Genomic DNA, 15,328 nt, shown 5'->3' on the forward strand with positions numbered 1-15,328 from the left:
GGGTTGAAGAACATGGGGCTAGGCACTAGCCATTGGCCAATATGACCCAGGCAACATCCTGAAGTGATGAGCTGTGGTCGGCCATCTACACTGAGAGGATTGGAAGAAAATGCAGTGACTCGCTCTATTCTGTTGCAACACCAGAAGCATTTGGTTCCATGAAATCTGTCCGTTATAAAAACTCTATTTCCCTCCTCCTTCCCATTTCATTTTCCTCTTGTGTTGCATCTTAGATTATATGCCTGAAAGCAAGGATTTTTTATCATTGACATCCATAAGCTGCTCTGGGGGCCTTTTCCCTCTTTTCCCACCTCAAGAAAAAATGCTCTAAATAAATATAAACATATCATGATATGACAAAGCATGAGTCATTCATATTTGTAGCTCATTCTGAATCAGAATAGGGGCTTTGGTTTAGACTAGTTTTAGCTCCTTCCTCAAGGCAACAGCTGACATCATCTTTCACACACATGTATATATATCACTCAATATTAATCACTCATTGCATTTCAGCTGAATGTGTGAACTCCTTCCATTGCAAAGTATTGTGTTCTAGTTGTTATGAGCTTGTCAAGTTAGAAGCAAGGTTTCTATGTGGTGATCAAGTAGCCAATGAGTGGTGAATATGCTGGAACAAAGTCACCCTTAAACTACCAGAAATTGGAAGTGAACCATCAGGGAATATTCTGTTATTGAGGAGTTCAGTGATTACTGGCAATGTGATAGAGAGTATTCCCAGCTAAGTGAACCACTGATCTGAATTAAGAAGGGGTTTGTGCGTCTGTGTGTGTGTCCCCAGCTAGGAAGCTAGGATGATGGGTTGTTGTTGTTGTTGTTTAAAAAACCACCTCATTATTTTGTGTATTCTAGTGTTTTTCTTTCTCTCTCTCTAACCTAAAAGCTTCCCCAGCTCATTTATGCATTAAACAACAACCCTTTCATAACAAGCCTCACACCTCTGTCAAGAAGATTATTTAATCAGTCGTTATGTAAGCAAGAAGGGCTGTGAACAGTGAAAAAGAAAGGTATGCCCCCTCTATCTTTTGAAGGGGGTTGCTAGCTGCCTTCATGACTGATGCTGAAAATGCAACTATTTAAGACAGCCTCTTTAATATGAGCCAATAAACCTATTTAATAAAAATGCATGATTTTTCTTTTTTTTTCAAATGCATGCTTTGCACTCTTGCCACTTATGTAGGGATGGGTGAATCTGTCTATTTCAGTTTCTCACAGTCTCTCATTTTCCCAGTCTTAAATTTTATTTATTTGTTTGCTTATTGCATTTATATTCCACTTTTCCTTCAAGAAGCTCAACAAATATTTTGCTTCTAGTCACCTTATATTCTGTCTTTTCTCCCCAGATGCTTTCTACATTTGTTTTTGTGACAAGTCTTTGTGAGACGAGAAACTATTTTACATCAGTACATTTCCCCCTTTCACACACACCAAGCCTTTCCATACATTCACAGCATGGACTAAGAGTAGGTCCAATAAATCCAAACAGGAAGAATGAATTAGAATGTCATCAATAGCTCTGTCTGGAATACTATAACTAGAGGGGTCATTTAATAAGTGAGATTAAACTCTATGCTCTTCAGAAGGTAAACCCTGTTGATATTGGGTTAGTAAAAAGAATCACCAAGAGGGGTGGGTGGGTGATATTTTATATTTGATTTAAGCACTCTAATGTAGTAATGTTGTTTTGCAAAGTAGCATTTTTCAGAATACAAGATCTTTCACAGATGGCAACTAGGCAACAGTTTTCAATTGCTACCTTTTTTCATCAGTGAAGTCTGGGACAAACTTATTTATCCAAATGATCTGGGGGGATTTTACAAAATCTGGAGTATATCCCAATCAATATTTTGTTGAGAGCTCCAGTGGTGGCACACACATTGTTTTTGTAGGAACGAAGGAGTTTGTTTCAGGGTTGGACAAGCCCCTCACATGACGCTGTCCATGGTTGTGCAGTAAATGGTGAATTGCTTGCTTGATCAGGAAAACAAGATGTGCAGTGAAGTGGAGGTTTGAACATTTGCACTCCTCAGATGGGGCACTGTACTCTATGACCCAGAGGTGTGCTTAGCTTATACTAGAAACCAGGCTTTCAGTGCTGCAGTTCAATCTCTCTAGAATACATTACCCTCCAAAATTAGACAAGCATCCCACTTCTGACACATCTATTGTTGAGATTCCTGCATTGCAGGGGGTTAGATCCCTTCCAATTCTATATTTCTATGATTCTAAGTTTAGACACCTACTGAAGACATGTTTGTTTAAGAAGACTTCTCCTGAGGTATGACTTGGTCATTTCTGGAATGATTATATATCTGTTGTTTAATGGTTTTTCGAGTTTGTGATTATTATTATTTATATCTTACATAAACCTTGATGGCTTTATGCTGTGAAGCAGTCTATAAATTTCTTTAATAATAATAAGTCTGCCACAGGGCGATCGAAAAATGTAAACTCTGGACTGAAAAAGTAGCCTAGTGTGGCAGTATGAACTCATCTATATAGTCAACATCTGCCATGCTGTAGCTCCATAATATATGAAATGTGGGGTGGTTTGCTCAAGCCTTGCAATGTATTTCTCTAGTCTGGGATAAAGAAAAATGGCTTATGTAAAGCAAGACCCTGAGCAAATGAAGGAGAAGTAACAGCACATAACAGAAAGGGTGGACTGGCAGTGATGCCAGTGGGGGGAGCATTGCATTCTCTGGGACAGGGCAGAGTGAGCTGGTGGTGCGGTTGCGTGAGTTTCATGTTGGCAGTGATAAAGTCCCACAGGTAAGAGCTCTGAAGGGGGGTGGGGAGTATTGTGCTGAGCACAGAGATTTTGAGTACCAAAACTGGTCTGAACTAACAGTCCTTTAAAAACCTGTTTTTGGCTGCCACAAGTTTTCTGCTTATCAGTATCTTAATTTAGTTCCGGGGGATGTCATTTTTTTGCTGATATTGTTAACCATATGAGAGCCAGAAATCCTTGACAATCTCCTGCAAATCACTTGGAGAGCTATCAACAGATCCTGCCCACCTCTGCTCTGATGCCTCAAGATCTATGCATCATTGCCACCCTCCCTGTTGCACATTTCAGCAAAATTTGAAATGCCAAGTTAGATCCAATGGGCTACATCCAATGTTAGTGGTACTCAGAGTTGCCCTAGTCATTATTAATGGACACGACTAACTTAGACCCATTATTTATTTATTTTTAAATTTTTGGTGTAGGGGAAAGCAGCGCGAACACAGTCCCCCACTACCACAAATTATGCAGTCGAGTTTCCCGCATTTGGGGAAATCGCAGGGGTCAGCACACCCACAGTGCAATGGATGAGCCTCACCCTGGGAAAACCTCCTTCATGATGAAGGTGTCTCCCCTGCCAGGTAAGTATTAGACCCATTATTTTAAGAAGCTCTATTCTGAGTAGAACTTAATGGGATACAACCCAATGTCAATAGCTTATGCTGCTCTTTTAATCATGTATGAGCAAAGTATGCCAGCTCTATGTCTTCTGTTTATAATAAAAATGGTAATAATCTGCCATACCTTTGGGTTGCAACATTTTCTCTCCCCTGTAATATTTTAGACAAATCTAAGAGCCCAGTAATTTTCAGCAGTGCATTCTACTGTGCCAATAATATACCTGTGCTAAAGGAATTACTCTGGCTATTTGCTGCTGAGATGAGTTTAAGGTCCTGCTGCTTATCACCAGGTTAACTGAAATATTGCCTCCTTCTACACAACCCAGCCCATGCACTGGAATCGTTGGACGAGGCCCTTTTAGTGAACCATGCCTGGCATTTGCTTGGTGGCAACTTGAGGAAGGGTCTCCTTCTCAGTGGCCTCCATGCTATGGAATGATCTGTGGTAATTCACTGCAACTGAGTTCCATCACTTGGTCAAAAGATACTTATTTATGGGTGAATTCCCAAGCGCTGAGTTTTAGTACCTGCTCTATTGGAAACTTGTATTTGTGCTTTCTGTATCTAAGCATTTCATTGTGTATTGATCTGAGTATGTAAATCCGCCTTAGTGGGAAGTCCATCTAGAAATGTTTTACTAATTAAAATGTATAACAGCCCATCTAAAAAGGAAGGTGGTATTTACACACAACAAGGGCACTTTTATATAGAAACATGCAAGTTTTTATATTCCTTTCTGGGGGGGGGGACCAAGAATCCATGGTTTTGCTGCACAAATCATTGTGTACAACCTGTTCTCTTTGTGCTGTTCTTTTTCTTATAGTCCTATAGTGTTTTATTTAAAAACAGCCAGTTGATGAGAAAGGGGTTGTTAGCTTGGAACACAGTACATAACTATATAAATGATGCAGCCTGTGTGGGTAGATTTTCAAGGCTTTGTGTCTTTTACCTTACCTTTATCCAGCTGAAAAAGAAGATCTGCCGGCAGCACAGAGGCGTTCTCTGCACTAAGTGAGGGAGGCGATTATTCTCTTCCCCACCACCTCCAACATCATTCAAAGGGCCCTATCAATGCAGGCTTGTCATAACAATTTGTCACTCATTTTTTGTTTCCATATATCAGCGAAGGCTCCAGGCCACTGCTATAGGCTATGTGCTACAGCCTGGAAAATAAAAACCCTCTCGCATGTAATAAATTGAGAGTACCATCACAAAAGAGCCAGCTAATGGCCAGGACTGTTTCTATAAGCTCTGTCAGACAACCTCACAAACGGGTAGCCTGGCTTCAAAAACTGGGGCGGGAGAGGGAGATAGAAAAATTAAGAGCTAAAAAATATAGGCATGCAGCAACTGGTGCTTAATAAAACCACCGTGCCCACCACCAAAATGTTTACTGGAAGGAAGAGCTATGGATTGTAATCATTTGCCAGGAAGTCTCAAAATGCCAATGGTGATATTCTAACTGGACATCTTCCAACTCAATTGTCTTCATTCACCTCCAGACACAATAAACTGCTCCTGGCAGAAAGGAAGACTAAGCAAATGTGAGGGCCCAGTAGAAGCAATGCTCTCAGGATAGATAAACATGTTCATACCCATCATGAGGTTTTCTGAAGATATTGTCTCATGGCGGCTTCTTTCATTAAATTGTTTATTATCATGGTCAAGGCGACTTCAGGGAGAGGGGCGTCTGCCCATCATGATGAACCATGTAGATGGATGGATGTTGGGGTTTCTGAATCCACCTTATGCTCTCAAAGATGAGAAGAGCTTAGGTGCTCATCCACTGCCATATTACTCACCTCTTTTCCTTGCTCCAGGTTTGTTTGTCAAGGCCTCTTCCCCATCTCTTTCTCAATCCCACCTACTATAGACCGCAAGTAAGTGCCATCTTTAGTACAGTAGCTAGCAGCACATTGCTGGCACTAAATTTGCTCATTTAAAGGATTTACCATATTTTCCCGTGTATAAGACGGGAAATTTTGGGGGACTCCAAATTAAGAAAACACCCCCTCAGAACTACCTGTGTATAAGACGAGCCCCAATTTTAAACCTATTTTTTTTGGTTAAAAAAACCTAGTCTTATACATGGAAAAATACGTACAATATGTACAAGCCACAGAGCAACAAAAATTAGACATTTTAAAAATCCATAAAATCACACAATCTCTCAAATACATAACAAAGCAACACACAACAATTTACTAATAGCAGCAACAAATGATTCAATTTATCCAACCATGTCTTTCCTCCTCCAAACGCCTGACGATGTAAAACAGAAACATTGTTACAGATCTCTTTTCAGAAACAGAGGAAAGGAAGGATTGTTGTGATTGCTGTTGTGTGTTGTTATTATTATTATGACAGCAGTTACTGTCCATCGTTGCTTCCCTTAATTTTCCTCTCTCTTTGGGGCATAAGCCTCTTAAAGCTGCTTCCATGGAAACCTTTCAAATTAAAGGGGTGGCTGTTTCATTCACTGCATTGCTTCTTGGTGGTTGGCAAAGAAATAAGTTTGATAGTGCAACAGTCACAGGAGCACACAAGCACTGTGAGCCATCCAGAGTGCATTACTCACCCACCCCATACATTTTCACTTGTACGAAAAAAATAAAATTTGCTTGCCGGGAGATCCATTAGCAATAACAAAAGCAAATCTAAGGCAATAGTTAAAAGCAAGGTGGGAAGTGGGGAATGTAACTTGTTTTATCTTATCTCCTTTCAATCCCAATGCTTCAGGGCATAAGCTGATTGCCAGCTGAGGCAGTGGAAAAAAATTTCCCCATTGTATAGTGCTACATAATTAGATGAATTGTGGGGGCTGTAGGATTTGTCTGAAATAGCCAGCATCAGCCACTGTCACAGACAGGAGAGGATACTGGATTAGATGCATCATTAGTCTGGCCTGGCTGTGTACTCCATGGCAGAGATTCTGAATAACAAGGTACCACTGGGCATGTCTGTAATGTCATGTAATTAACAGGGCTCTGTCTGTCAAGCTGGCTTTCCCCTAGCCAACAAAATAAGCAAATATATACATAAACTGGATGGTTTTGTTTTGGCTGCATTTTGAAGCAAAAAATTACGCATCTGTCTTGCTGCTAAAAAAAGGAATAGCATTGCATATGAAACAACAACAATAACAACAACCCTGCACTTTACAGTGGTACCTCGGGTTAAGTACTTAATTCATTCCGGAGGTCTGTACTTAACCTGAAACTGTTCTTAACCTGAATCACCACTTTAGCTAATGGAGCCTCCTGCTGCTGCCACGCCGCCGGAGCCCAATTTCTGTTCTTATCCTGAAGCAACGTTCTTAACCTGAAGCACTATTTCTGGGTTAGCAGAGTCTGTAACCTGAAGCGTATGTAACCTGAAGCATATGTAACCCGAGGTACCATTGTACATTATTATCATTGATATTGTTTGGATTTTTTGCTGGTACAAAACACAGTGCAGAGGGAGTGTGGTTTCTCAACATTTAGTTTGTTTCAATTGTCCCAAGAAGAAGCTGCTTAGACTAAAATCTCATTCTTCTGCTCCCGTGTTCTGGTCAACACATGATGCCAGGTTCTAACCTCAAGTAAAATCACTTCCCCCTCTTGACTTCTGTGAGATGTTAGACATGCTTTACACTGCCTGGTCACATATTGTGCCGCAGCATGACAGCTTGCTCTTTTGATTCTCTGGTATAGAACAGGTTCTGGTCCATTTTGTGTTGCAACACTCAAACTGGGTTTAACCTGGCGGCTATTGGAGATATTTACAGATAGATAGAAGCAGCCAGCAAGATGATACTCTCTGCTGAGCAGCTGGTGAGCAGAGGGTTCAGTATCGCTGGGTGCTGCTTTGCTAGCCCATTCCCTACCAGGAACATGCTGGTAAACCAAATCTCTTCCCCTCCACCTCCATTAGTCAACTTGGGCAGGTGAGCAGGACCTCCCACCTATCAGTCACCTGGTGTCATATGATTGACAGGTGAGTGACCTCACTTGCCTGTCAAAGTTGGCTCATGGAGTTGGGGGGAGGTAAACACCTGACTTTCCTGACCACAAAAGTTCTCCACGTCTGGCCTGTAATATTAAAACCAGGAGATGTAGTGCTAAACCAAAGCACCCAGTCTGTAAATTGAAAGACATCATTTTGCAATTAAATGTGTTTTTTCTCCCCTAAATAGTTTTTTGGAGAACATTTGACAACTGGAATGACACCAAGGTTGCATTCAAACATCAGTTTATCCATTTTCCAGATGTTTCCCATGCTGTTCAATGAGGACATGTGAAACTTCAAAATGCACAATTTAGTCTGGCTGCTTTGATCAGCTGAACTGGCAGCTTTACAGGTGCACATGATCCCTGTTCCACTTTTGTAAGAACTCTGTCTTTTAAAATGGCAACACCTACACTTTGGAACTCCCTCCTTATGGATACCAGGCAGGTGTCTTCGCTGTACTCTTTTCAGCACCCGCGGAAAACGTTTTTGTTTAGACAGATGTTTAGAAAATTTTAATCTGTGGCATTTTTAATCTGAAATCTTAGGTGCAGTACTGCGCCCAGAGCTCAGAAACTGCTCACATTAATGAAATTCCCTGTCGTAAAACACGCCCAGAACAATGGGAGTTTAAAATGCTGCATCAGGATGATGCAGTTGCTTCCACATTCCTAAGTTGCTCAGAAGTCTGGAATGCTAGAAGAGGGAAGTTTATGTATCTCTGAGCTTTATTCTGGACCCCAGAATAAAAATTGGGATACACCATAGCATGCACCTGCACAATTGCAACAATAATGGTTGTTCAAAGTTATCATGCTTCCAAAATAATCACAAATGCATTATGACATTGCATAGTCTACACACACACACACACACACACACACACACAGAGAGAGAGAGAGAGAGAGAGAGAGAGAGAGAGAGAGACTCTTGTATTTATTGATTTGGGGGTTTCTTTTCCCCTCAGGATTCCCTGAATGCAATACATAAATTCAAAGATTTGTGTGATTAAAATAATATACTGTAACTTTGTGTGTTTCCTCTAATAACTTTGGTACTTGGCCAGGAGGAAATGCTCAAACAGTGATAAAGGTAAAGGCAAAGGGAACCCTGACCATTAGGTCCAGTCGTGACCGACTCTGGGGTTGCGGCGCTTATCTCACTTTATTGGCCGAGGGAGCCGGCGTACAGCTTCCATGTCATGTGGCCAGCTTCTGGCGAACCACTTCTGGCGAACCAGAGCAGCGCACGGAAACGCCGTATACCTTCCCGCCGGAGTGGTACCTATTCATCTACTTGCACTTTCAAACTGCTAGGTTGGCAGGAGCAGGGACTGAGCAACGGGAGCTCACCCCATTGAGGGGAATCGAACCGCCGACCTTCTGATCAGCAAGTCCTAGGCTCTGTGGTTTAACCCACAGCGCCACCCACATCCCCAAGCAGTGATACTGATGTAGAATAGAATGTCCCTATTTTCATCTGAGGAATGTTGGACAGTATGTTATTGTATCAGAAACAGAATAGACACAACTATGTGTATACAATGAAAAATAATATTCAGCAACTTTTTTGGAAACCCCAATTTAAATGTGAAAAGTAACTTTCAGTAAAATCCAAAATCAGCACACTTCTTTGCTCAGTCAAAGAGCAGTGGTAGTTTTATAAATGCATTTTGTAATATTTAAAATGCTAATGATTTTCAAGAATGAAAGAACAAAATTATTCTGTTGGGAGAAGATTTTACACCTCCTTTCACCTCTGGCATTGGAGGTGTACTGCAGAATTGCAGCATAAACATGCTTTGTACCTTTTGATTCTGATTTTTCCCCACCCCATTATCTTTCTATATAGACAAGTTCTACATTTTTTTACTATACTGAAAAAGTGACTTCTGTGTATAACTTTGTAGCAGCAAAGGCTACTGCAAATAGTGTTTTTGTGTGTTTTAGGTACACAAAGATTAAATACCAGTCTCCAGACCTACATCAGAAATACTTACATATTAACCAAAATGTACAGAAAATGATGCGGATATGTATTGCTAGCTGAACAGCCCAATCAAAATCATACTATGTTATGAGGTAGCATCATTTCCTGGGGCATCATTCCCAGGAAAGTGACTGAAACCACACTGCCTCCTTATGTCAAGTCTCCTCCTACCCTTCAAAAACATAAGAATTTTTCCTAGATGCTGAATATAGCAAAAGTTATTTAGGGTGCTTTCTGCCCTACACTGAAAGTGATAAAATTGACCAAATATTTTTGTCAGCACTAGTTGAGCTGCTCTGCATTTCTGCAAACACTTTAGATCAAAACTGTCCATATAGTGCAAGACACAACTAGTTCTTATCAGCTCTTTGAGTAGGATCTTAAAGAGGAAAATAGCATTTGGAGAATTACTTACCATTTAACGCCTTTTCCTATTTGTTCCTAAAATGAAATAAGAAGAAACGAGAAGGAAATCAAGTGACATCTGGAGGAAGAAAGGCTAAAGAAATCAGAAATGCTAAATGCCAATTATGTAACATGCTATATGCTATTGTAATTATTTTCTCATTAGAGTGATGGGTGAAATCTAAGTACCTAGGAATGGAACTTAAAAAAAAAAGAAAAGAAAATCTAACCCATAATCCTTCTAACAGACTTTCATGGGCTACTGAAATCCATGGGCCTTACTTAGGAATAAATCCACTCCAGGCCATAGACCTTGTTTCTATCTTCCTGCTCATTATCAAATTGCTTTTTAAAAAATTGTTGCCATTGTTGCTATTGGCAGCAATCAAGTTAGCATTTTGTATGAACCGCAACCCTCTTTACTTAAAATGGTTTTAATTTGTAAGTACATTTTCAGCAACCACAAAATGTAAGCAAACGCAAGACGGTCTGAACCAAAAGCATTATGCCTATGCATGTTGAACCCTCTAACGCAGAGGCACCAACATAAGTATTCAGCATGCAAGCGGGAAGAAACACACTTGCATTTTAAAACTGACAAGTTTCAAGGAGAGGAGGGAGGTTTGATGTTTTCACTTCAAAGAACAGCAGATTAGCCAGTGTCATTTTGATGTGGTCAGTACTGACCATTGGAGTTTGCAAAATATGTACACGTGCAGGGGCATCATAAACACACTTAAATACAGGACAGCTGCATTAAATAATATGACCTTGCTACCTTTTAATGGTAGCCTTAGAGTGCAAACTTGTTTTAATTAGCAGTCAGCAAGCAGACTGTAACTCCACTGAAGGAGCATTGAAGAATCACTGCCTATTAACAACCCAGCGGTAAGTAAGCCAGCACAAATACTTATAACCAAATAGTGTGCATTTCAGGAGTGGAGAGGATTAGCTATTGGGCACACAACACAGTGGAGGAAATTGCTTTATTCCCTGTACTGCTGGGTACCAGGAGGCAAACACTGTGCCTTCAGCCCATTAACAACATTCAGAGTGTTGCTTCCCATTGAAAGGGTTATTGGCTAACCACTGGGTGACCAATTAAATGCTATGAATAAGTCCCAAACCAAACAGCATGAGGCCTGTTTGTGGCACAGTGGTATCATTACTAAAGTGAAAAACTTGATGAGAAAGGAACATATTTAATTATAGAACTATACAAATGGCTAATTAGGAACATAAAGTGAAATGAATGACTTTCCAGTGGATTTTTGAATGTTACTGATAACTGCTCAGCTTCTTCAGGGGCCATGAAAGTGATCTACAGCTCTAGCCTGCCTACCGTTGTAATGGGTGGATCTTCATTACCGGAAGCTTGTTTGACCTGATTGCTCAGGTAGCATTCCTTTCGCTGCAAGGGTTCCTCCACTTCAACCCCCTGGTCTGCCATGAGTTCTGCTTGCTTTCATAGTACTTCTTATTGGCTCACAGAGAGCCACCTTATTTTCTACAAGACTCCACCACTATCACTTGGAACTGAAGTACAAGAGAGTTTTCATTCACTCCTTGGGAGGCTCCCTTTCATGCTCCCTTTCATAAACCCTGGTCTTTAAAATCCCCAATTCAGGAGAAAATTACAGAATTACAATTAAAAAGAAATTATCTTTGCTGTCTCCTCCTCCATTATCCAATATCATTTGCCTTGACTTTTGTGCAGACATCTATTAGGCTGAAGAACAGGTAACCAGACCTTCCAAAGCTGAAGGCAAGGACCCAAGTTCTCCTAGTGAGAGGTGACAGTAAAAAAATCTTAGTAAAAAATCTAAATGCAGAAACAAATTAAGTAGCATTAAATTAAGCTTTTAAAGAACTAATTTATAGTCAAAGTGTATGGAATGGTCACATTCCTAAAATATATTAACACCTTGAGCGCAAGAATGTATATTTTAGAATCCGAAGTAATGATGTCTAGGATAAAAGCCTAAGGCTGAAATTATAAAGATACTTATTAGTGAACACGCCTCATAGAACATAGCATGACTTATTTCTGAGTGATCATCCATGGGATTATTTAAATGGTGGGCTTTTGTGTGTTTTATTCTGTTTTGGATATTTCCTTCTGTTCTCTTTCACACACTGTATTACTATACTATTGCACCAATCTCAGTGGTCATATTTAAATATCAATGTTTTTGCTGTTAGTTCTTTAGAAATGCCCATCAACCATCTTCTACTATGCCAGGGAGAAGTCATAACCTCATTATGAGAGCCATTCTTCTCTGTGGGAAAAAGAAGAAGTGGTCATTGACAGCCAAATAATGTTCTACAAGCACGGTTTGTAGAAGCAACTGATCTGGCTGCTTCCACAGACAGTGCTCTGTTATTCTGCAGGTTAGAGCCAGGGCACATGTTATCCTTCCACTCTCTTAGCAACTTCCCTGGATAAGAGTTGCAAACAGCCACATAAGGTGACAGCATTTTCACATGAGTTTGTTATCCCCAACCAATTCACCCTAACCTTCATTCAGATCCTGGTTTTGGCATGAGCCACAGAGTTCTGACCATTTAGCACTAAAATAAATCTTTGTTGCATCCTCCTTGTGCGTGTGGTTCCCTCCTTTTGGGGAAGATTGGGACCTCCATCAAAGGGAAGAATTTTCAGAGCAATATTTTTGCAACAAGTGGGCAAAGGTGGAAAGTAGAAAATACACTTTGAGGTGTGAAAATGGAGCACCACACAGCAGGACTCTGCCTCCCACCAATTCACTTAAATGTCACAATTAGCTCCATGTGCAAAATGTGCTGTCCTGGGACACTGAGGTTGACAGGAAGCCTTTAAGTGTTTGCCTTGGATTTCCTCCTCATTGTAGAAATGATGCCAGGAACGAAGGATCATGATGAACTGGCTAGAGCCTAAAGGGATGGGTGGGCGTGTTTGCATTTGATTCAGTTTGCAATTAATGGTGAATCTACCTAACACACACTTCCTGAAATGACAGATAAACCAAAACTAAACTCAGTCATTCTTTAAAATATGCACGTCTCTGAGTGTTATGATCCAATTCGCCAGCCAAGTAATGTGTACAAAAATGCTTATACGAGGTAAAGAACTTTGCCTCTGTCCTCACCCAAAAGGAAAGTGATGCCCAACCCAGTGATAACAGAAGAAATGGTATAAGGAGGGAGCTGCAGCCCAAGACAGGAAAAGAGGAGATAAGGGAACACCTAGCTACTTTCAGTACCATTTTTCTAGAAAAAGAGGTGCCAGAAGTCACCATGAACCCTTGTTCTCTTATAATGGCAATGGCACCCACCTGAGAGTTCTGGCGAGTTCTGGCTGAAAAAAAGCCCTGGCTACTTTAAATGACAAAGTTGCTGAGTTTAGGAGGTGTGCAGGTGTACATAGAGGTGATGAGATGTATTCTCTTTCTGCTACATCCCTTCAATGGCTCTGCAATGATATCACGGCTCAGGTTTATTTCTATTCATTTCAGGTATTTTCATAAATAACTAAGAAGCTTGTGGCATGTTAAAACTAAAAAAATTGGTTGTTTTAAATTTTATTTAAATTTTATTTTAAACAACAACAACATCCTTTTGGACCATCTAGCTCCACAGGCTCTCATTGCAGGATCATAAGAGGAAAGGGAAATGGCAGTTGAGCCCACTCATAAAAATAGGAGCAGCTGGAATTATGCTCCGTTTTTCAAGACCCCCTTAGTTAAGTTCAGTAGAATTTCCTTCCTTCCTGTCTTTTTTTCTTCCTGTCTTCTTTCCTTCTTTGCCTGCCTTGGAGTCGATTACTATTCAATTTATTCAAGTACAGTGGTACCTCGGGTTACAGACGCTTCAGGTTACAGACTCCTAACCCAGAAATAGTACCTCGGCTTAAGAACTTTGCTTCAGGATGAGAACAGAAATCGTGCTCTGGCGGCGCGGCGGCAGCAGGAGGTCCCATTAGCTAAAGTGGTGCTTCAGGTTAAGAACAGTTTCAGATTAAGAACGGACCTCCAGAACGAATTAAGTTCTTAACCCGAGGTACCACTGTATGTATATGAAGGAATAAACATACATAGCTATAAGCCCCTGCACACATATGAGCTCCATTCTACTCTAGCTAATATGCAAATACTTCGGAGAATATGGCTGCCCTTCCTTGAATCTCAAACACAAGGAAAGAAAGACAAGTGGGTAGGAAGAAACAGTGCTTTTTCTGGGGGGGGGCGCAGGGGGACGCATACCCCTAAACATTTTGTGAATCTAAGTTTGGCATCATTGAGGGGCAGCATTTCAGTATGAGCAGGAAAATGAGAGTACCCCTAAACATTTTTTTAGAAACAAAAACACTGGGAAGAAGTAGCAGGCCCTTGTGTGTTCCTGTTAAGAACAATAATAGCAAAAACCTCATGCAGACAAGTAAAGAAGTTTGGTGTCTCTTCTACTGTAACCATCAAATATCTGGGTTTCTTTCTTTCTCTCTCTCTTTATAATCTGCATCCTGCAAGGTTGTTAAAGCTTGACGTCTGACTACACTTAAAGCTCTGCAATCTTGTTAACCGACTGGTGACAGGCATGAAGCTGCTGCATTCACAAGGTGTACTGCAAGCAGCTATCAACTAGGAAGCCTTGAATTAAATCTCTGCCGCTAGATTCCCACTGATCTCTCAGCCCTCTTGCTCAGGCAGTTTTGCCTACCTTATTCCACACTCGTCCCTTTTGGCACATGTCTTACGAGAGGCGAGGGAGAAATGATTCCCCCCTCCTCCACTCGCTGCCAGGTACTTTATCTCTCTTCAGCTATTGTTTTAATAAGCTCCTTGCCGTTATGTCATAGAGCCTTCATAAATATCAGAATTACAGTCATTTATTTGCAGTCAAATAGCTGACGAGGTGCTTCTCTGTGTTTTGCATGACACCTGGACCATCTTGAATATGATGAATGATAACAAAAGGAAGGTTTGCCTCGGTTTCTGCTGCTCAAAGGCACACCAAAGAATAGCGCCAGGAATACAGGTGGATCACAGTGGTGTGCATTATATTTTCATTCCTGGGGGTTGCAGCTTTAAAACACTAGTCAAAGGAAATGTTAAGTTTACTTACTTTGCAAAGCATTCATTAGATTTTCTATCTGCTTCTTATAATCACATTTTTATTAATTTGTCTTAAATAAAAAATAACACTGTAAGCAGATTCCTAGCCCTTTTTATTTATTTTATTTATACCAGGGGTTGTCAGCCTGGTCCCTATCGCCCGCTAGTGGGTGTTTCAGGATTCTAGGTGGGCAGTAGGGGGTTCTACGGTACAAGCTGAATCCTCCTTCCATCGAGAACTTTACCTTCAAGAAAGATGCATTAGTGGGTGGTAGGTATAAAAAGACTGACTGCCTCTGATTTAAACAGTCACATTTGTTTTTAAAAAAATCACAAGATTGTTTTCACAAGCAACACTGAGAATGCCTTTCAGCCTTCAATATATGCTTTTGGGTTCAGCTTAGCATGTCATGTAACATGTTAGGCAA

General features: G+C 40.7%; 1 non-coding gene across 1 annotated transcript; it reads right to left on the bottom strand.

Annotated features, from left to right (window-relative positions):
* Positions 1-3,228: 3,228 nt before the first annotated feature.
* Positions 3,229-3,395, bottom strand: LOC114606933 (U1 spliceosomal RNA). The gene has a single exon (XR_003709008.2). It is a non-coding gene; the product is annotated as a U1 spliceosomal RNA (small nuclear RNA).
* Positions 3,396-15,328: the final 11,933 nt, after the last annotated feature.

The sequence above is a fragment of the Podarcis muralis genome, chromosome 11 (assembly GCF_964188315.1).
Source record: "Podarcis muralis chromosome 11, rPodMur119.hap1.1, whole genome shotgun sequence".
Classification (NCBI taxonomy): Eukaryota; Metazoa; Chordata; class Lepidosauria; order Squamata; family Lacertidae; genus Podarcis; species Podarcis muralis.